A 22,326-nucleotide genomic window follows, 5' to 3' on the forward strand; every position below is an offset into this window, starting at 1 on the left:
TCACCAGCAGCTAGAGGGTACACACTTCTCTAAAACCCCTTCAGTATCGATTGTTTGTAGAATTTTTGCTGATCGTCAGTCGACAGGTGTGAGTTGCCCACTTTTTGTAGATTAGATTTGCATGAGTCTAATAATTCCTGAGGTTGAGCTTTTATCCACTTTCCATTTAATTTATTTATGTATGTATTTATTTATGTATGTATTTATTTATTTTTGCGGTACGCGGGCCTCTCACTGTTGTGGCCTCTCCCGTTGCGGAGCACAGGCTCTGGACGCGCAGGCTCAGCGGCCATGGCTCACGGGCCCAGCCACTCCACGGCATGTGGGATCTTCCCGGACCGGGGCACGAACCCGTGTCCCCTGCGTCGGCAGGCGGACTCTCAACCGCTGCGCCACCAGGGGAGCCCCTGTTTTGAATTTTTTTGTCCATTCCCTACCTCAGCACAATATGTCAGGGCAGGTGTCCTTTTTGGCCCTGAGTCCTTGTGACTATTAAGTGACCATTGGCTGCGGGCTTAAAGCCGCTCTTGCGGGAAACGGCCACAAGGCGGCAGCATTTCTACGTTTGCAGCTCTGGGTTCTTGGGCGACAGAGCTTTCCTGGAAATGGTGTTAGTAGCCTGCAGATTAGAGGGGAATGTGCCAGGGCAAACCCCCAAGAGCTTATATCTCCTACTTCTTGTGTTTTAAATTAAATTTTGTTTAGGTATCAGAGCAAATGTGATAAAAGAAAATGCAGTTTCTCCTAAGTGTACAGAATCCGGTTCATCATATCAACGTATCTGTCTATGCCTCTTTGAATCCTTTCCCGTGTAGGTTATTATAGAGTCTTGAGTAGACCTCTTGGCATTCCACAGGTATTTTGTGATTCTATATTTCATACGTATTAGTACATGTCTGTTAAGCCCCATATCATAATTCATACATTCCTTTCACCTTTCCATGTGGTGAAACGTAATTTTGTTTTCTTAATCCATGCTTTTCCTTCTCTTGGAAATAAGTTCATGAGTATCAATTTTTAGGTAACGCCTATAAGGGATGTCATAGGCTGTCTGTCTTTCAGTTTCTTTCTTACTTCAAGTTGCGTGGTTATCTCTAGGTCCTTGTATGGTGGTGCAAACGGCGCTGTTTCATTGTTTTCCACGGCTAATATTCCATTGTTGACATGGCCCACTTCCTCTTTGTGCATTTTTCTGTTGCTGGACATTTTGGTTTCTTCCAAGTCTTGGCTATATTAAATGTTTCTGCCGTGCAGGATTGCCAGCCTGTGTCTTTTCCATTCTGCTCTGCTCAGGTGATAGGCGCATCAACGGACCGACCAGATCCCATGGTAGCTCAATTTTCACCCTTAAACGCACCTCCATTATGTTCTCCCTGCTGGCTGTTACCAGTTTACCTCCCCCCAGCAGCTAGTGGGTACACAGATTTCTGAAACCCCTTCAGCATTTATCCATTGTAGACTTTTTGCTGAAGATCATTCTGACGGCTGTGAGGTGAACATTTCTCTGGATTGGATTTGCATGGCTTTATTAATTGCTGATGTTGAGCGTTTTTAAATTCCCTTTTATTTTAAGGGAAAAAAGGAAGACAAAATGGGCGTAAAACATGCCTCTTGAGATTGTCTTCTTGAAATGTTGACGTCTTTTGAATCTTCTGGTCGATTTTCGACCCCAGGATTATTTTTTTTTTTTTTTGATCGCAGGTGTCATTTACAGGCCTGCAATTATTTTGAATATTAAGTGACCATTAGCGCTGTTGTGTGAAACGGCCAGAAGGCGGCAGCACTTCTCCTTACCAAATCTGTTTACTAGGGCAACAGAGCCATAATGGAAGTTGTGTTGTAAATTGTAAATTAGAATGTAGTGCTCCAGGGATAAGCCCCTTGAGTTTATGTCTCATTACTTGCTGTTCGTTTTTTAAATTTAACTTTTGTTTTGTATCAGAGCAAATTTGATTACAATGTTTTGCTTGTTCTAGGTGTGCAAGATGTGGTTGTTTTACACACATACATATATCTGTTCTTCTTCGGGTCCTTCTCCAATGTAGCTTATGACACAATGTTGAGTAGTCTCCTCTTGGTATGCCGTAGGTCTGTGGCGATTTTATATTTCACATGTGTTTGTATATCTCTGTTAACCCCAGTGTCCTAATGTATCCAGTCCTCACACCTTTCCATTTGGTGAACCGTAAGTTTGCTTAATGAATCTGTGGTTGGATGTCTCTGTGGAAATATCTTCACTGGTATCAATTGTTAAGTAACCCCTATAAGTGATATCATACGTTAGGTGTCTTTTGCTTTCTCGCTTACTGCAAGTTGCGTGATCACCTCTAGACTCATCTGTGGTGCTCCAAGTGGCATTGATTTTATTTTTTTCCCAAGCTAATATTCCACCTCTACACGTAGCAGTTCTTCTTTGTCCACTGCTCTGTTGATGGACTTTGGGTTGCTTCCACGCCTTGGCTATTGTAATGCTGCTGCAGTGCAGAGTTGCTGCCTGTGTCTTTCCAGTTCTGTCTTCTTAGGCTATAGGCCGCGGAGTGGGCCTGCTGGATCATAGAGTAGCTGAATGTTTACCTTTTAAAGGCACCTCCATTCTGTTCCCATGAGTGGCTCTTACCAGGTTACGTCCCACTTGAAACGGAGGGTATGCATTTCTCCACAACCTCTTCAGCGTTGATCGTTTGTAGTTTCTTTGCTGATGGTTATTCTGACTGGTGTGAGTTGATAGCTCTTGGTGGTTGGATTTGCATGTGTCTCATAATCCCTTGAAATTGAGCTTTGAGGCATGTCCTTTTATTTTTCAAGCTGTTGTGACAGCTTACGTTTTCAAATGGTTTTCTTGAAATATGTGCCACATTTTGAACTATTTTGGCCTTTACCTGCGTCGGGACGTTTTGAGGGCAGGTTTCCTTTGCAGCCCTGCAGTACTTGTGCATATGAAGTGACCATTCGCACAGATTTCCAAGCTGCTGTTGCAGGTATCGGCCAGAGGCCGGCAGCGTTTCTACGTTGCCCACTCTGGTACCCAGGGAAACAGACCTTCCTGCCAGTGGTGTTCCTCAGCTATCAATTAGACTGCCATGTGCCCTGATAAACCCCCAAAAGCTTATGTCTCCTTACTCATGTTTGTTTTTTTAATTCATATTTTCTAGTGGAGTAATATTCCATTGTGTACATGGACCACTTCTTCTTGGTGCACTCCTCTGTTGATGGACATTTTCGTCGCTTCCAGGTGTTGGCTATGGTAAGTATTGCTGGAGTGCAGGATTGCCAGCCTGTGCCTTTTGATTCTCATTTTCTCAGGTGATGGGCCCAGCAGTGGGTGTGACTGATTGACTAGTAGCTCAGTGTTTCCCTTTTGAAAGCACCGCCACTGTGTTTTCATTAGCGGCTCTTACCACGTCCCCCTTAGAACCGAGGGTACGCATTTCTCCACAATCCCTTCAGCATTTATTGTTTGCAGCATTTTTGCTAATGGCCATTCCGAGTGCTGTGAGCTGATAGGTTTGTGTAATTTGGGTTTGCATGTCTTTAAAAGTTCCTAAAATTCATCATTGCTCCACGCCTGTTTCTTTTCTTTTACAAAAAAGAAAAGAAAAGAAAAACGTGGGGGTACAGTATACCTCTTGAAATCGTTTTCTTGGAATGCTGCCCTCTTTTGAATTTTTGGTCGATGTTTGACCCCAGGATTTTTTGGAGGGCAGGTGTTATTTACAGGCCTGCAAGTTTGGTGACTACTTCATGACCATTAGCACTGGGTTTAAAGCTGCTGTTTTGGGAGACGGCCACAAGGAGGCAGCATTTCCCCATTCCCAAATCTGGGGACTAGGGCAGCAGAGCATTTCTGGGAGTCCTGTTCCTAGGTTGTAAATTAGAATGGAATGTGCCAGGAGAAACGCCCGTAAGTTTATGTCGCATTACTTCCGGTTGGTTTTTTAAATTATTTTAATCGGGGTAATGATTAGAATATTGTTTGTCCTGGGTGTACACAGTCTGGTTCATTTGTACATTATATACGTGTATTCACGTCCAGATCCTCTTCCCATGTAAAATATTACAGAGTGTTCCGTACACCTCCCTTGCTCCGTGGTCGGTCTTTTTGATATGTGTATATAATATGTATTTGTATACGTATGGTTACGCTAATCTTAATTTATCCATTCCGCCCACCTTTCCTTTTAGATAAGCATAGTTGTTTTCTAAGTCCGTGAGTGTCTTTCTCTGTGGAAATATGTTCATTCATTTGTGTCAGTTATTAGATAACGCCTCTAAGTGATATCATAGGATATAGGTCTTTTGCTTTCCGACTTACCCCATGTTCTGTGATCATCTCCCAGCTCGTCTATGGTGCCTCAAAGAGCAGTGTTTCGTTGTTTTCCGTGGTTAATATTCCATTGTGTACACGGACCACCTCTTCTTAATCCATTCGTCTGTCGATGGACATTTTGGTAGCTTCACCGTCTCGGCTATTGTGAATAAGGCCGCAGTGCAGCTGTTGCAGCCCGGGTCTTCTCGCTTCTGGTCTTCTCAGGTGAGAGGCCCGGCGGCGTGACTGCTGGATTGAATGGTACCTCAATTTTTACTTCTAAAGGCAGCTCCTTTCTGTTCTTATTGGCTGTTACCACTTTACATCTCACCAGCAGCTAGAGGGTACACACTTCTCTAAAACCCCTTCAGTATCGATTGTTTGTAGAATTTTTGCTGATCGTCAGTCGACAGGTGTGAGTTGCCCACTTTTTGTAGATTAGATTTGCATGAGTCTAATAATTCCTGAGGTTGAGCTTTTATCCACTTTCCATTTAATTTATTTATGTATGTATTTATTTATGTATGTATTTATTTATTTTTGCGGTACGCGGGCCTCTCACTGTTGTGGCCTCTCCCGTTGCGGAGCACAGGCTCTGGACGCGCAGGCTCAGCGGCCATGGCTCACGGGCCCAGCCACTCCACGGCATGTGGGATCTTCCCGGACCGGGGCACGAACCCGTGTCCCCGGCGTCGGCAGGCGGACTCTCAACCGCTGCGCCACCAGGGGAGCCCCTGTTTTGAATTTTTTTGTCCATTCCCTACCTCAGCACAATATGTCAGGGCAGGTGTCCTTTTTGGCCCTGAGTCCTTGTGACTATTAAGTGACCATTGGCTGCGGGCTTAAAGCCGCTCTTGCGGGAAACGGCCACAAGGCGGCAGCATTTCTACGTTTGCAGCTCTGGGTTCTTGGGCGACAGAGCTTTCCTGGAAATGGTGTTAGTAGCCTGCAGATTAGAGGGGAATGTGCCAGGGCAAACCCCCAAGAGCTTATATCTCCTACTTCTTGTGTTTTAAATTAAATTTTGTTTAGGTATCAGAGCAAATGTGATAAAAGAAAATGCAGTTTCTCCTAAGTGTACAGAATCCGGTTCATCATATCAACGTATCTGTCTATGCCTCTTTGAATCCTTTCCCGTGTAGGTTATTATAGAGTCTTGAGTAGACCTCTTGGCATTCCACAGGTATTTTGTGATTCTATATTTCATACGTATTAGTACATGTCTGTTAAGCCCCATATCATAATTCATACATTCCTTTCACCTTTCCATGTGGTGAAACGTAATTTTGTTTTCTTAATCCATGCTTTTCCTTCTCTTGGAAATAAGTTCATGAGTATCAATTTTTAGGTAACGCCTATAAGGGATGTCATAGGCTGTCTGTCTTTCAGTTTCTTTCTTACTTCAAGTTGCGTGGTTATCTCTAGGTCCTTGTATGGTGGTGCAAACGGCGCTGTTTCATTGTTTTCCACGGCTAATATTCCATTGTTGACATGGCCCACTTCCTCTTTGTGCATTTTTCTGTTGCTGGACATTTTGGTTTCTTCCAAGTCTTGGCTATATTAAATGTTTCTGCCGTGCAGGATTGCCAGCCTGTGTCTTTTCCATTCTGCTCTGCTCAGGTGATAGGCGCATCAACGGACCGACCAGATCCCATGGTAGCTCAATTTTCACCCTTAAACGCACCTCCATTATGTTCTCCCTGCTGGCTGTTACCAGTTTACCTCCCCCCAGCAGCTAGTGGGTACACAGATTTCTGAAACCCCTTCAGCATTTATCCATTGTAGACTTTTTGCTGAAGATCATTCTGACGGCTGTGAGGTGAACATTTCTCTGGATTGGATTTGCATGGCTTTATTAATTGCTGATGTTGAGCGTTTTTAAATTCCCTTTTATTTTAAAGGAAAAAAGGAAGACAAAATGGGCGTAAAACATGCCTCTTGAGATTGTCTTCTTGAAATGTTGACGTCTTTTGAATCTTCTGGTCGATTTTCGACCCCAGGATTATTTTTTTTTTTTTTTTGATCGCAGGTGTCATTTACAGGCCTGCAATTATTTTGAATATTAAGTGACCATTAGCGCTGTTGTGTGAAACGGCCAGAAGGCGGCAGCACTTCTCCTTACCAAATCTGTTTACTAGGGCAACAGAGCCATAATGGAAGTTGTGTTGTAAATTGTAAATTAGAATGTAGTGCTCCAGGGATAAGCCCCTTGAGTTTATGTCTCATTACTTGCTGTTCGTTTTTTAAATTTAACTTTTGTTTTGTATCAGAGCAAATTTGATTACAATGTTTTGCTTGTTCTAGGTGTGCAAGATGTGGTTGTTTTACACACATACATATATCTGTTCTTCTTCGGGTCCTTCTCCAATGTAGCTTATGACACAATGTTGAGTAGTCTCCTCTTGGTATGCCGTAGGTCTGTGGCGATTTTATATTTCACATGTGTTTGTATATCTCTGTTAACCCCAGTGTCCTAATGAATCCAGTCCTCACACCTTTCCATTTGGTGAACCGTAAGTTTGCTTAATGAATCTGTGGTTGGATGTCTCTGTGGAAATATCTTCACTGGTATCAATTGTTAAGTAACCCCTATAAGTGATATCATACGTTAGGTGTCTTTTGCTTTCTCGCTTACTGCAAGTTGCGTGATCACCTCTAGACTCATCTGTGGTGCTCCAAGTGGCATTGATTTTATTTTTTTCCCAAGCTAATATTCCACCTCTACACGTAGCAGTTCTTCTTTGTCCACTGCTCTGTTGATGGACTTTGGGTTGCTTCCACGCCTTGGCTATTGTAATGCTGCTGCAGTGCAGAGTTGCTGCCTGTGTCTTTCCAGTTCTGTCTTCTTAGGCTATAGGCCGCGGAGTGGGCCTGCTGGATCATAGAGTAGCTGAATGTTTACCTTTTAAAGGCACCTCCATTCTGTTCCCATGAGTGGCTCTTACCAGGTTACGTCCCACTTGAAACGGAGGGTATGCATTTCTCCACAACCTCTTCAGCGTTGATCGTTTGTAGTTTCTTTGCTGATGGTTATTCTGACTGGTGTGAGTTGATAGCTCTTGGTGGCTGGATTTGCATGTGTCTCATAATCCCTTGAAATTGAGCTTTGAGGCATGTCCTTTTATTTTTCAAGCTGTTGTGACAGCTTACGTTTTCAAATGGTTTTCTTGAAATATGTGCCACATTTTGAACTATTTTGGCCTTTACCTGCGTCGGGACGTTTTGAGGGCAGGTTTCCTTTGCAGCCCTGCAGTACTTGTGCATATGAAGTGACCATTCGCACAGATTTCCAAGCTGCTGTTGCAGGTATCGGCCAGAGGCCGGCAGCGTTTCTACGTTGCCCACTCTGGTACCCAGGGAAACAGACCTTCCTGCCAGTGGTGTTCCTCAGCTATCAATTAGACTGCCATGTGCCCTGATAAACCCCCAAAAGCTTATGTCTCCTTACTCATGTTTGTTTTTTTAATTCATATTTTCTAGTGGAGTAATATTCCATTGTGTACATGGACCACTTCTTCTTGGTGCACTCCTCTGTTGATGGACATTTTCGTCGCTTCCAGGTGTTGGCTATGGTAAGTATTGCTGGAGTGCAGGATTGCCAGCCTGTGCCTTTTGATTCTCATTTTCTCAGGTGATGGGCCCAGCAGTGGGTGTGACTGATTGACTAGTAGCTCAGTGTTTCCCTTTTGAAAGCACCGCCACTGTGTTTTCATTAGCGGCTCTTACCACGTCCCCCTTAGAACCGAGGGTACGCATTTCTCCACAATCCCTTCAGCATTTATTGTTTGCAGCATTTTTGCTAATGGCCATTCCGAGTGCTGTGAGCTGATAGGTTTGTGTAATTTGGGTTTGCATGTCTTTAAAAGTTCCTAAAATTCATCATTGCTCCACGCCTGTTTCTTTTCTTTTACAAAAAAGAAAAGAAAAGAAAAACGTGGGGGTACAGTATACCTCTTGAAATCGTTTTCTTGGAATGCTGCCCTCTTTTGAATTTTTGGTCGATGTTTGACCCCAGGATTTTTTGGAGGGCAGGTGTTATTTACAGGCCTGCAAGTTTGGTGACTACTTCATGACCATTAGCACTGGGTTTAAAGCTGCTGTTTTGGGAGACGGCCACAAGGAGGCAGCATTTCCCCATTCCCAAATCTGGGGACTAGGGCAGCAGAGCATTTCTGGGAGTCCTGTTCCTAGGTTGTAAATTAGAATGGAATGTGCCAGGAGAAACGCCCGTAAGTTTATGTCGCATTACTTCCGGTTGGTTTTTTAAATTATTTTAATCGGGGTAATGATTAGAATATTGTTTGTCCTGGGTGTACACAATCTGGTTCATTTGTACATTATATACGTGTATTCACGTCCAGATCCTCTTCCCATGTAAAATATTACAGAGTGTTCCGTACACCTCCCTTGCTCCGTGGTCGGTCTTTTTGATATGTGTATATAATATGTATTTGTATACGTATGGTTACGCTAATCTTAATTTATCCATTCCGCCCACCTTTCCTTTTAGATAAGCATAGTTGTTTTCTAAGTCCGTGAGTGTCTTTCTCTGTGGAAATATGTTCATTCATTTGTGTCAGTTATTAGATAACGCCTCTAAGTGATATCATAGGATATAGGTCTTTTGCTTTCCGACTTACCCCATGTTCTGTGATCATCTCCCAGCTCGTCTATGGTGCCTCAAAGAGCAGTGTTTCGTTGTTTTCCGTGGTTAATATTCCATTGTGTACACGGACCACCTCTTCTTAATCCATTCGTCTGTCGATGGACATTTTGGTAGCTTCACCGTCTCGGCTATTGTGAATAAGGCCGCAGTGCAGCTGTTGCAGCCCGGGTCTTCTCGCTTCTGGTCTTCTCAGGTGAGAGGCCCGGCGGCGTGACTGCTGGATTGAATGGTACCTCAATTTTTACTTCTAAAGGCAGCTCCTTTCTGTTCTTATTGGCTGTTACCACTTTACATCTCACCAGCAGCTAGAGGGTACACACTTCTCTAAAACCCCTTCAGTATCGATTGTTTGTAGAATTTTTGCTGATCGTCAGTCGACAGGTGTGAGTTGCCCACTTTTTGTAGATTAGATTTGCATGAGTCTAATAATTCCTGAGGTTGAGCTTTTATCCACTTTCCATTTAAATTATTTATGTATGTATTTATTTATGTATGTATTTATTTATTTTTGCGGTACGCGGGCCTCTCACTGTTGTGGCCTCTCCCGTTGCGGAGCACAGGCTCTGGACGCGCAGGCTCAGCGGCCATGGCTCACGGGCCCAGCCACTCCACGGCATGTGGGACCTTCCCGGACCGGGGCACGAACCCGTGTCCCCTGCGTCGGCAGGCGGACTCTCAACCGCTGCGCCACCAGGGGAGCCCCTGTTTTGAATTTTTTTGTCCATTCCCTACCTCAGCACAATATGTCAGGGCAGGTGTCCTTTTTGGCCCTGAGTCCTTGTGACTATTAAGTGACCATTGGCTGCGGGCTTAAAGCCGCTCTTGCGGGAAACGGCCACAAGGCGGCAGCATTTCTACGTTTGCAGCTCTGGGTTCTTGGGCGACAGAGCTTTCCTGGAAATGGTGTTAGTAGCCTGCAGATTAGAGGGGAATGTGCCAGGGCAAACCCCCAAGAGCTTATATCTCCTACTTCTTGTGTTTTAAATTAAATTTTGTTTAGGTATCAGAGCAAATGTGATAAAAGAAAATGCAGTTTCTCCTAAGTGTACAGAATCCGGTTCATCATATCAACGTATCTGTCTATGCCTCTTTGAATCCTTTCCCGTGTAGGTTATTATAGAGTCTTGAGTAGACCTCTTGGCATTCCACAGGTATTTTGTGATTCTATATTTCATACGTATTAGTACATGTCTGTTAAGCCCCATATCATAATTCATACATTCCTTTCACCTTTCCATGTGGTGAAACGTAATTTTGTTTTCTTAATCCATGCTTTTCCTTCTCTTGGAAATAAGTTCATGAGTATCAATTTTTAGGTAACGCCTATAAGGGATGTCATAGGCTGTCTGTCTTTCAGTTTCTTTCTTACTTCAAGTTGCGTGGTTATCTCTAGGTCCTTGTATGGTGGTGCAAACGGCGCTGTTTCATTGTTTTCCACGGCTAATATTCCATTGTTGACATGGCCCACTTCCTCTTTGTGCATTTTTCTGTTGCTGGACATTTTGGTTTCTTCCAAGTCTTGGCTATATTAAATGTTTCTGCCGTGCAGGATTGCCAGCCTGTGTCTTTTCCATTCTGCTCTGCTCAGGTGATAGGCGCATCAACGGACCGACCAGATCCCATGGTAGCTCAATTTTCACCCTTAAACGCACCTCCATTATGTTCTCCCTGCTGGCTGTTACCAGTTTACCTCCCCCCAGCAGCTAGTGGGTACACAGATTTCTGAAACCCCTTCAGCATTTATCCATTGTAGACTTTTTGCTGAAGATCATTCTGACGGCTGTGAGGTGAACATTTCTGTGGATTGGATTTGCATGGCTTTATTAATTGCTGATGTTGAGCGTTTTTAAATTCCCTTTTATTTTAAAGGAAAAAAGGAAGACAAAATGGGCGTAAAACATGCCTCTTGAGATTGTCTTCTTGAAATGTTGACGTCTTTTGAATCTTCTGGTCGATTTTCGACCCCAGGATTATTTTTTTTTTTTTTTTGATCGCAGGTGTCATTTACAGGCCTGCAATTATTTTGAATATTAAGTGACCATTAGCGCTGTTTTGTGAAACGGCCAGAAGGCGGCAGCACTTCTCCTTACCAAATCTGTTTACTAGGGCAACAGAGCCATAATGGAAGTTGTGTTGTAAATTGTAAATTAGAATGTAGTGCTCCAGGGATAAGCCCCTTGAGTTTATGTCTCATTACTTGCTGTTCGTTTTTTAAATTTAACTTTTGTTTTGTATCAGAGCAAATTTGATTACAATGTTTTGCTTGTTCTAGGTGTGCAAGATGTGGTTGTTTTACACACATACATATATCTGTTCTTCTTCGGGTCCTTCTCCAATGTAGCTTATGACACAATGTTGAGTAGTCTCCTCTTGGTATGCCGTAGGTCTGTGGCGATTTTATATTTCACATGTGTTTGTATATCTCTGTTAACCCCAGTGTCCTAATGAATCCAGTCCTCACACCTTTCCATTTGGTGAACCGTAAGTTTGCTTAATGAATCTGTGGTTGGATGTCTCTGTGGAAATATCTTCACTGGTATCAATTGTTAAGTAACCCCTATAAGTGATATCATACGTTAGGTGTCTTTTGCTTTCTCGCTTACTGCAAGTTGCGTGATCACCTCTAGACTCATCTGTGGTGCTCCAAGTGGCATTGATTTTATTTTTTTCCCAAGCTAATATTCCACCTCTACACGTAGCAGTTCTTCTTTGTCCACTGCTCTGTTGATGGACTTTGGGTTGCTTCCACGCCTTGGCTATTGTAATGCTGCTGCAGTGCAGAGTTGCTGCCTGTGTCTTTCCAGTTCTGTCTTCTTAGGCTATAGGCCGCGGAGTGGGCCTGCTGGATCATAGAGTAGCTGAATGTTTACCTTTTAAAGGCACCTCCATTCTGTTCCCATGAGTGGCTCTTACCAGGTTACGTCCCACTTGAAACGGAGGGTATGCATTTCTCCACAACCTCTTCAGCGTTGATCGTTTGTAGTTTCTTTGCTGATGGTTATTCTGACTGGTGTGAGTTGATAGCTCTTGGTGGTTGGATTTGCATGTGTCTCATAATCCCTTGAAATTGAGCTTTGAGGCATGTCCTTTTATTTTTCAAGCTGTTGTGACAGCTTACGTTTTCAAATGGTTTTCTTGAAATATGTGCCACATTTTGAACTATTTTGGCCTTTACCTGCGTCGGGACGTTTTGAGGGCAGGTTTCCTTTGCAGCCCTGCAGTACTTGTGCATATGAAGTGACCATTCGCACAGATTTCCAAGCTGCTGTTGCAGGTATCGGCCAGAGGCCGGCAGCGTTTCTACGTTGCCCACTCTGGTACCCAGGGAAACAGACCTTCCTGCCAGTGGTGTTCCTCAGCTATCAATTAGACTGCCATGTGCCCTGATAAACCCCCAAAAGCTTATGTCTCCTTACTCATGTTTGTTTTTTTAATTCATATTTTCTAGTGGAGTAATATTCCATTGTGTACATGGACCACTTCTTCTTGGTGCACTCCTCTGTTGATGGACATTTTCGTCGCTTCCAGGTGTTGGCTATGGTAAGTATTGCTGGAGTGCAGGATTGCCAGCCTGTGCCTTTTGATTCTCATTTTCTCAGGTGATGGGCCCAGCAGTGGGTGTGACTGATTGACTAGTAGCTCAGTGTTTCCCTTTTGAAAGCACCGCCACTGTGTTTTCATTAGCGGCTCTTACCACGTCCCCCTTAGAACCGAGGGTACGCATTTCTCCACAATCCCTTCAGCATTTATTGTTTGCAGCATTTTTGCTAATGGCCATTCCGAGTGCTGTGAGCTGATAGGTTTGTGTAATTTGGGTTTGCATGTCTTTAAAAGTTCCTAAAATTCATCATTGCTCCACGCCTGTTTCTTTTCTTTTACAAAAAAGAAAAGAAAAGAAAAACGTGGGGGTACAGTATACCTCTTGAAATCGTTTTCTTGGAATGCTGCCCTCTTTTGAATTTTTGGTCGATGTTTGACCCCAGGATTTTTTGGAGGGCAGGTGTTATTTACAGGCCTGCAAGTTTGGTGACTACTTCATGACCATTAGCACTGGGTTTAAAGCTGCTGTTTTGGGAGACGGCCACAAGGAGGCAGCATTTCCCCATTCCCAAATCTGGGGACTAGGGCAGCAGAGCATTTCTGGGAGTCCTGTTCCTAGGTTGTAAATTAGAATGGAATGTGCCAGGAGAAACGCCCGTAAGTTTATGTCGCATTACTTCCGGTTGGTTTTTTAAATTATTTTAATCGGGGTAATGATTAGAATATTGTTTGTCCTGGGTGTACACAGTCTGGTTCATTTGTACATTATATACGTGTATTCACGTCCAGATCCTCTTCCCATGTAAAATATTACAGAGTGTTCCGTACACCTCCCTTGCTCCGTGGTCGGTCTTTTTGATATGTGTATATAATATGTATTTGTATACGTATGGTTACGCTAATCTTAATTTATCCATTCCGCCCACCTTTCCTTTTAGATAAGCATAGTTGTTTTCTAAGTCCGTGAGTGTCTTTCTCTGTGGAAATATGTTCATTCATTTGTGTCAGTTATTAGATAACGCCTCTAAGTGATATCATAGGATATAGGTCTTTTGCTTTCCGACTTACCCCATGTTCTGTGATCATCTCCCAGCTCGTCTATGGTGCCTCAAAGAGCAGTGTTTCGTTGTTTTCCGTGGTTAATATTCCATTGTGTACACGGACCACCTCTTCTTAATCCATTCGTCTGTCGATGGACATTTTGGTAGCTTCACCGTCTCGGCTATTGTGAATAAGGCCGCAGTGCAGCTGTTGCAGCCCGGGTCTTCTCGCTTCTGGTCTTCTCAGGTGAGAGGCCCGGCGGCGTGACTGCTGGATTGAATGGTACCTCAATTTTTACTTCTAAAGGCAGCTCCTTTCTGTTCTTATTGGCTGTTACCACTTTACATCTCACCAGCAGCTAGAGGGTACACACTTCTCTAAAACCCCTTCAGTATCGATTGTTTGTAGAATTTTTGCTGATCGTCAGTCGACAGGTGTGAGTTGCCCACTTTTTGTAGATTAGATTTGCATGAGTCTAATAATTCCTGAGGTTGAGCTTTTATCCACTTTCCATTTAAATTATTTATGTATGTATTTATTTATGTATGTATTTATTTATTTTTGCGGTACGCGGGCCTCTCACTGTTGTGGCCTCTCCCGTTGCGGAGCACAGGCTCTGGACGCGCAGGCTCAGCGGCCATGGCTCACGGGCCCAGCCACTCCACGGCATGTGGGACCTTCCCGGACCGGGGCACGAACCCGTGTCCCCTGCGTCGGCAGGCGGACTCTCAACCGCTGCGCCACCAGGGGAGCCCCTGTTTTGAATTTTTTTGTCCATTCCCTACCTCAGCACAATATGTCAGGGCAGGTGTCCTTTTTGGCCCTGAGTCCTTGTGACTATTAAGTGACCATTGGCTGCGGGCTTAAAGCCGCTCTTGCGGGAAACGGCCACAAGGCGGCAGCATTTCTACGTTTGCAGCTCTGGGTTCTTGGGCGACAGAGCTTTCCTGGAAATGGTGTTAGTAGCCTGCAGATTAGAGGGGAATGTGCCAGGGCAAACCCCCAAGAGCTTATATCTCCTACTTCTTGTGTTTTAAATTAAATTTTGTTTAGGTATCAGAGCAAATGTGATAAAAGAAAATGCAGTTTCTCCTAAGTGTACAGAATCCGGTTCATCATATCAACGTATCTGTCTATGCCTCTTTGAATCCTTTCCCGTGTAGGTTATTATAGAGTCTTGAGTAGACCTCTTGGCATTCCACAGGTATTTTGTGATTCTATATTTCATACGTATTAGTACATGTCTGTTAAGCCCCATATCATAATTCATACATTCCTTTCACCTTTCCATGTGGTGAAACGTAATTTTGTTTTCTTAATCCATGCTTTTCCTTCTCTTGGAAATAAGTTCATGAGTATCAATTTTTAGGTAACGCCTATAAGGGATGTCATAGGCTGTCTGTCTTTCAGTTTCTTTCTTACTTCAAGTTGCGTGGTTATCTCTAGGTCCTTGTATGGTGGTGCAAACGGCGCTGTTTCATTGTTTTCCACGGCTAATATTCCATTGTTGACATGGCCCACTTCCTCTTTGTGCATTTTTCTGTTGCTGGACATTTTGGTTTCTTCCAAGTCTTGGCTATATTAAATGTTTCTGCCGTGCAGGATTGCCAGCCTGTGTCTTTTCCATTCTGCTCTGCTCAGGTGATAGGCGCATCAACGGACCGACCAGATCCCATGGTAGCTCAATTTTCACCCTTAAACGCACCTCCATTATGTTCTCCCTGCTGGCTGTTACCAGTTTACCTCCCCCCAGCAGCTAGTGGGTACACAGATTTCTGAAACCCCTTCAGCATTTATCCATTGTAGACTTTTTGCTGAAGATCATTCTGACGGCTGTGAGGTGAACATTTCTGTGGATTGGATTTGCATGGCTTTATTAATTGCTGATGTTGAGCGTTTTTAAATTCCCTTTTATTTTAAAGGAAAAAAGGAAGACAAAATGGGCGTAAAACATGCCTCTTGAGATTGTCTTCTTGAAATGTTGACGTCTTTTGAATCTTCTGGTCGATTTTCGACCCCAGGATTATTTTTTTTTTTTTTTTTTGATCGCAGGTGTCATTTACAGGCCTGCAATTATTTTGAATATTAAGTGACCATTAGCGCTGTTTTGTGAAACGGCCAGAAGGCGGCAGCACTTCTCCTTACCAAATCTGTTTACTAGGGCAACAGAGCCATAATGGAAGTTGTGTTGTAAATTGTAAATTAGAATGTAGTGCTCCAGGGATAAGCCCCTTGAGTTTATGTCTCATTACTTGCTGTTCGTTTTTTAAATTTAACTTTTGTTTTGTATCAGAGCAAATTTGATTACAATGTTTTGCTTGTTCTAGGTGTGCAAGATGTGGTTGTTTTACACACATACATATATCTGTTCTTCTTCGGGTCCTTCTCCAATGTAGCTTATGACACAATGTTGAGTAGTCTCCTCTTGGTATGCCGTAGGTCTGTGGCGATTTTATATTTCACATGTGTTTGTATATCTCTGTTAACCCCAGTGTCCTAATGAATCCAGTCCTCACACCTTTCCATTTGGTGAACCGTAAGTTTGCTTAATGAATCTGTGGTTGGATGTCTCTGTGGAAATATCTTCACTGGTATCAATTGTTAAGTAACCCCTATAAGTGATATCATACGTTAGGTGTCTTTTGCTTTCTCGCTTACTGCAAGTTGCGTGATCACCTCTAGACTCATCTGTGGTGCTCCAAGTGGCATTGATTTTATTTTTTTCCCAAGCTAATATTCCACCTCTACACGTAGCAGTTCTTCTTTGTCCACTGCTCTGTTGATGGACTTTGGGTTGCTTCCACGCCTTGGCTATTGTAATGCTGCTGCAGTGCAGAGTTGCTGCCTGTGTCTTTCCAGTTCTGTCTTCTTAGGCTATAGGCCGCGGAGTGGGCCTGCTGGATCATAGAGTAGCTGAATGTTTACCTTTTAAAGGCACCTCCATTCTGTTCCCATGAGTGGCTCTTACCAGGTTACGTCCCACTTGAAACGGAGGGTATGCATTTCTCCACAACCTCTTCAGCGTTGATCGTTTGTAGTTTCTTTGCTGATGGTTATTCTGACTGGTGTGAGTTGATAGCTCTTGGTGGTTGGATTTGCATGTGTCTCATAATCCCTTGAAATTGAGCTTTGAGGCATGTCCTTTTATTTTTCAAGCTGTTGTGACAGCTTACGTTTTCAAATGGTTTTCTTGAAATATGTGCCACATTTTGAACTATTTTGGCCTTTACCTGCGTCGGGACGTTTTGAGGGCAGGTTTCCTTTGCAGCCCTGCAGTACTTGTGCATATGAAGTGACCATTCGCACAGATTTCCAAGCTGCTGTTGCAGGTATCGGCCAGAGGCCGGCAGCGTTTCTACGTTGCCCACTCTGGTACCCAGGGAAACAGACCTTCCTGCCAGTGGTGTTCCTCAGCTATCAATTAGACTGCCATGTGCCCTGATAAACCCCCAAAAGCTTATGTCTCCTTACTCATGTTTGTTTTTTTAATTCATATTTTCTAGTGGAGTAATATTCCATTGTGTACATGGACCACTTCTTCTTGGTGCACTCCTCTGTTGATGGACATTTTCGTCGCTTCCAGGTGTTGGCTATGGTAAGTATTGCTGGAGTGCAGGATTGCCAGCCTGTGCCTTTTGATTCTCATTTTCTCAGGTGATGGGCCCAGCAGTGGGTGTGACTGATTGACTAGTAGCTCAGTGTTTCCCTTTTGAAAGCACCGCCACTGTGTTTTCATTAGCGGCTCTTACCACGTCCCCCTTAGAACCGAGGGTACGCATTTCTCCACAATCCCTTCAGCATTTATTGTTTGCAGCATTTTTGCTAATGGCCATTCCGAGTGCTGTGAGCTGATAGGTTTGTGTAATTTGGGTTTGCATGTCTTTAAAAGTTCCTAAAATTCATCATTGCTCCACGCCTGTTTCTTTTCTTTTACAAAAAAGAAAAGAAAAGAAAAACGTGGGGGTACAGTATACCTCTTGAAATCGTTTTCTTGGAATGCTGCCCTCTTTTGAATTTTTGGTCGATGTTTGACCCCAGGATTTTTTGGAGGGCAGGTGTTATTTACAGGCCTGCAAGTTTGGTGACTACTTCATGACCATTAGCACTGGGTTTAAAGCTGCTGTTTTGGGAGACGGCCACAAGGAGGCAGCATTTCCCCATTCCCAAATCTGGGGACTAGGGCAGCAGAGCATTTCTGGGAGTCCTGTTCCTAGGTTGTAAATTAGAATGGAATGTGCCAGGAGAAACGCCCGTAAGTTTATGTCGCATTACTTCCGGTTGGTTTTTTAAATTATTTTAATCGGGGTAATGATTAGAATATTGTTTGTCCTGGGTGTACACAGTCTGGTTCATTTGTACATTATATACGTGTATTCACGTCCAGATCCTCTTCCCATGTAAAATATTACAGAGTGTTCCGTACACCTCCCTTGCTCCGTGGTCGGTCTTTTTGATATGTGTATATAATATGTATTTGTATACGTATGGTTACGCTAATCTTAATTTATCCATTCCGCCCACCTTTCCTTTTAGATAAGCATAGTTGTTTTCTAAGTCCGTGAGTGTCTTTCTCTGTGGAAATATGTTCATTCATTTGTGTCAGTTATTAGATAACGCCTCTAAGTGATATCATAGGATATAGGTCTTTTGCTTTCCGACTTACCCCATGTTCTGTGATCATCTCCCAGCTCGTCTATGGTGCCTCAAAGAGCAGTGTTTCGTTGTTTTCCGTGGTTAATATTCCATTGTGTACACGGACCACCTCTTCTTAATCCATTCGTCTGTCGATGGACATTTTGGTAGCTTCACCGTCTCGGCTATTGTGAATAAGGCCGCAGTGCAGCTGTTGCAGCCCGGGTCTTCTCGCTTCTGGTCTTCTCAGGTGAGAGGCCCGGCGGCGTGACTGCTGGATTGAATGGTACCTCAATTTTTACTTCTAAAGGCAGCTCCTTTCTGTTCTTATTGGCTGTTACCACTTTACATCTCACCAGCAGCTAGAGGGTACACACTTCTCTAAAACCCCTTCAGTATCGATTGTTTGTAGAATTTTTGCTGATCGTCAGTCGACAGGTGTGAGTTGCCCACTTTTTGTAGATTAGATTTGCATGAGTCTAATAATTCCTGAGGTTGAGCTTTTATCCACTTTCCATTTAATTTATTTATGTATGTATTTATTTATGTATGTATTTATTTATTTTTGCGGTACGCGGGCCTCTCACTGTTGTGGCCTCTCCCGTTGCGGAGCACAGGCTCTGGACGCGCAGGCTCAGCGGCCATGGCTCACGGGCCCAGCCACTCCACGGCATGTGGGATCTTCCCGGACCGGGGCACGAACCCGTGTCCCCTGCGTCGGCAGGCGGACTCTCAACCGCTGCGCCACCAGGGGAGCCCCTGTTTTGAATTTTTTTGTCCATTCCCTACCTCAGCACAATATGTCAGGGCAGGTGTCCTTTTTGGCCCTGAGTCCTTGTGACTATTAAGTGACCATTGGCTGCGGGCTTAAAGCCGCTCTTGCGGGAAACGGCCACAAGGCGGCAGCATTTCTACGTTTGCAGCTCTGGGTTCTTGGGCGACAGAGCTTTCCTGGAAATGGTGTTAGTAGCCTGCAGATTAGAGGGGAATGTGCCAGGGCAAACCCCCAAGAGCTTATATCTCCTACTTCTTGTGTTTTAAATTAAATTTTGTTTAGGTATCAGAGCAAATTTGATAAAAGAAAATGCAGTTTCTCCTAAGTGTACAGAATCCGGTTCATCATATCAACGTATCTGTCTATGCCTCTTTGAATCCTTTCCCGTGTAGGTTATTATAGAGTCTTGAGTAGACCTCTTGGCATTCCACAGGTATTTTGTGATTCTATATTTCATACGTATTAGTACATGTCTGTTAAGCCCCATATCATAATTCATACATTCCTTTCACCTTTCCATGTGGTGAAACGTAATTTTGTTTTCTTAATCCATGCTTTTCCTTCTCTTGGAAATAAGTTCATGAGTATCAATTTTTAGGTAACGCCTATAAGGGATGTCATAGGCTGTCTGTCTTTCAGTTTCTTTCTTACTTCAAGTTGCGTGGTTATCTCTAGGTCCTTGTATGGTGGTGCAAACGGCGCTATTTCATTGTTTTCCACGGCTAATATTCCATTGTTGACATGGCCCACTTCCTCTTTGTGCATTTTTCTGTTGCTGGACATTTTGGTTTCTTCCAAGTCTTGGCTATATTAAATGTTTCTGCCGTGCAGGATTGCCAGCCTGTGTCTTTTCCATTCTGCTCTGCTCAGGTGATAGGCGCATCAACGGACCGACCAGATCCCATGGTAGCTCAATTTTCACCCTTAAACGCACCTCCATTATGTTCTCCCTGCTGGCTGTTACCAGTTTACCTCCCCCCAGCAGCTAGTGGGTACACAGATTTCTGAAACCCCTTCAGCATTTATCCATTGTAGACTTTTTGCTGAAGATCATTCTGACGGCTGTGAGGTGAACATTTCTCTGGATTGGATTTGCATGGCTTTATTAATTGCTGATGTTGAGCGTTTTTAAATTCCCTTTTATTTTAAGGGAAAAAAGGAAGACAAAATGGGCGTAAAACATGCCTCTTGAGATTGTCTTCTTGAAATGTTGACGTCTTTTGAATCTTCTGGTCGATTTTCGACCCCAGGATTATTTTTTTTTTTTTTTGATCGCAGGTGTCATTTACAGGCCTGCAATTATTTTGAATATTAAGTGACCATTAGCGCTGTTGTGTGAAACGGCCAGAAGGCGGCAGCACTTCTCCTTACCAAATCTGTTTACTAGGGCAACAGAGCCATAATGGAAGTTGTGTTGTAAATTGTAAATTAGAATGTAGTGCTCCAGGGATAAGCCCCTTGAGTTTATGTCTCATTACTTGCTGTTCGTTTTTTAAATTTAACTTTTGTTTTGTATCAGAGCAAATTTGATTACAATGTTTTGCTTGTTCTAGGTGTGCAAGATGTGGTTGTTTTACACACATACATATATCTGTTCTTCTTCGGGTCCTTCTCCAATGTAGCTTATGACACAATGTTGAGTAGTCTCCTCTTGGTATGCCGTAGGTCTGTGGCGATTTTATATTTCACATGTGTTTGTATATCTCTGTTAACCCCAGTGTCCTAATGTATCCAGTCCTCACACCTTTCCATTTGGTGAACCGTAAGTTTGCTTAATGAATCTGTGGTTGGATGTCTCTGTGGAAATATCTTCACTGGTATCAATTGTTAAGTAACCCCTATAAGTGATATCATACGTTAGGTGTCTTTTGCTTTCTCGCTTACTGCAAGTTGCGTGATCACCTCTAGACTCATCTGTGGTGCTCCAAGTGGCATTGATTTTATTTTTTTCCCAAGCTAATATTCCACCTCTACACGTAGCAGTTCTTCTTTGTCCACTGCTCTGTTGATGGACTTTGGGTTGCTTCCACGCCTTGGCTATTGTAATGCTGCTGCAGTGCAGAGTTGCTGCCTGTGTCTTTCCAGTTCTGTCTTCTTAGGCTATAGGCCGCGGAGTGGGCCTGCTGGATCATAGAGTAGCTGAATGTTTACCTTTTAAAGGCACCTCCATTCTGTTCCCATGAGTGGCTCTTACCAGGTTACGTCCCACTTGAAACGGAGGGTATGCATTTCTCCACAACCTCTTCAGCGTTGATCGTTTGTAGTTTCTTTGCTGATGGTTATTCTGACTGGTGTGAGTTGATAGCTCTTGGTGGTTGGATTTGCATGTGTCTCATAATCCCTTGAAATTGAGCTTTGAGGCATGTCCTTTTATTTTTCAAGCTGTTGTGACAGCTTACGTTTTCAAATGGTTTTCTTGAAATATGTGCCACATTTTGAACTATTTTGGCCTTTACCTGCGTCGGGACGTTTTGAGGGCAGGTTTCCTTTGCAGCCCTGCAGTACTTGTGCATATGAAGTGACCATTCGCACAGATTTCCAAGCTGCTGTTGCAGGTATCGGCCAGAGGCCGGCAGCGTTTCTACGTTGCCCACTCTGGTACCCAGGGAAACAGACCTTCCTGCCAGTGGTGTTCCTCAGCTATCAATTAGACTGCCATGTGCCCTGATAAACCCCCAAAAGCTTATGTCTCCTTACTCATGTTTGTTTTTTTAATTCATATTTTCTAGTGGAGTAATATTCCATTGTGTACATGGACCACTTCTTCTTGGTGCACTCCTCTGTTGATGGACATTTTCGTCGCTTCCAGGTGTTGGCTATGGTAAGTATTGCTGGAGTGCAGGATTGCCAGCCTGTGCCTTTTGATTCTCATTTTCTCAGGTGATGGGCCCAGCAGTGGGTGTGACTGATTGACTAGTAGCTCAGTGTTTCCCTTTTGAAAGCACCGCCACTGTGTTTTCATTAGCGGCTCTTACCACGTCCCCCTTAGAACCGAGGGTACGCATTTCTCCACAATCCCTTCAGCATTTATTGTTTGCAGCATTTTTGCTAATGGCCATTCCGAGTGCTGTGAGCTGATAGGTTTGTGTAATTTGGGTTTGCATGTCTTTAAAAGTTCCTAAAATTCATCATTGCTCCACGCCTGTTTCTTTTCTTTTACAAAAAAGAAAAGAAAAGAAAAACGTGGGGGTACAGTATACCTCTTGAAATCGTTTTCTTGGAATGCTGCCCTCTTTTGAATTTTTGGTCGATGTTTGACCCCAGGATTTTTTGGAGGGCAGGTGTTATTTACAGGCCTGCAAGTTTGGTGACTACTTCATGACCATTAGCACTGGGTTTAAAGCTGCTGTTTTGGGAGACGGCCAC

This window comes from Delphinapterus leucas, chromosome X, assembly GCF_059928025.1.
Source record: "Delphinapterus leucas isolate spDelLeu-1000000601 "Yukka" chromosome X, BTC_Dleu_Yukka2, whole genome shotgun sequence".
NCBI lineage: Eukaryota > Metazoa > Chordata > Mammalia > Artiodactyla > Monodontidae > Delphinapterus > Delphinapterus leucas.